Source organism: Nicotiana attenuata, unplaced genomic scaffold, assembly GCF_001879085.1.
Source record: "Nicotiana attenuata strain UT unplaced genomic scaffold, NIATTr2, whole genome shotgun sequence".
In the NCBI taxonomy this organism is placed as follows: Eukaryota; Viridiplantae; Streptophyta; class Magnoliopsida; order Solanales; family Solanaceae; genus Nicotiana; species Nicotiana attenuata.
Genome location: NW_017677670.1, coordinates 3,456 through 4,591, shown reverse-complemented (window position 1 = coordinate 4,591; position 1,136 = coordinate 3,456).

Genomic DNA, 1,136 nt, shown 5'->3' with positions numbered 1-1,136 from the left:
ATTAGCTAATATTTCCAAAGGATATTGCACATGTGGTAATAGTTCTCCTTGTGAGACACCCCGGTGGTGCAATCTAGAATAGTACATTGAGATATGAATACTAGAATTTCTGGAAAAATTTAGGGGATTGGCACTGGAATCCTAGAAGGGATAAATATTTACCTTTGTATAGCTCCCGTTCCTAGTAAAGAGAGAATGCTAGGTGACCTAAAGAGCCAGCGAGATGAAGCAAGGGGAGCTAAAAGTGAAAGAATGTTTTGTTGAAGTTATCAGAATAAAGTGATAGACAGAAATATTAGCCGGAGAATAAGAAGAGAGTAATTGAAGCATTATAAGTAAGATGTGATAAATGGATGATAACGATAAATCAAAAGATGACAGAATGACAGAGTCTATAGTCAGGTGAAGGAAAAGACAATAAGTGACAGGCCTTGAGACAATAATAGAGTATAGGCCAAAGGTCATATCATCATTTCGAGAAAGGAGTTGCTGAGTCCAACACAATTACCAGAAGGCTAAGTTAGACCCCCTATAGTAACAGAAATTAGTATGGTCTAGTAAACAAGGTAAAACCGAACATGAATTAGGGACCGGAGGATTTGATAATGGTCGACATCGTGAAAATTTCAGAGATCGTGCTCCAACAATAATATAATAGACAACAGACGAATAACCTTTAAAGGTCATTTAGGAAGTCTTTTGCCTAAAGCAAGCACTCTGAGCAGAGTTAATCTTAAGGGACTAAGTGTGCCAGTTTCAGTAGGTGACACCTTCGTGCGTAAGAAATTTTAGCTATCGCTGGTACAGAAGGTTACCATAAGGCGATTAAGATTCATTGATAATGTGAAAAGACGCCAAAGATGAAGAGGTAAAACATCTATAGGTAGATCGTCGTAGTACTAATCTTAGTACTCGCCTAAAGGGGGGAATATGGTGTGATATGGTATTAAGTCGGAGTTAAGCGGTTCAGGTAACTATGGAATGGTAAAGGAAGAATGTGGTAAAAAGGAGAAAGGAATGATGTTGCGTTTATTCAGTTCCTACAGATATGTTGCGACTCCAGAACATTATACAAACATTACACCAGGGAGAGGCAGTAAAAGTTTTCGGCCAGGATGTTATTGATAAATAAGTGT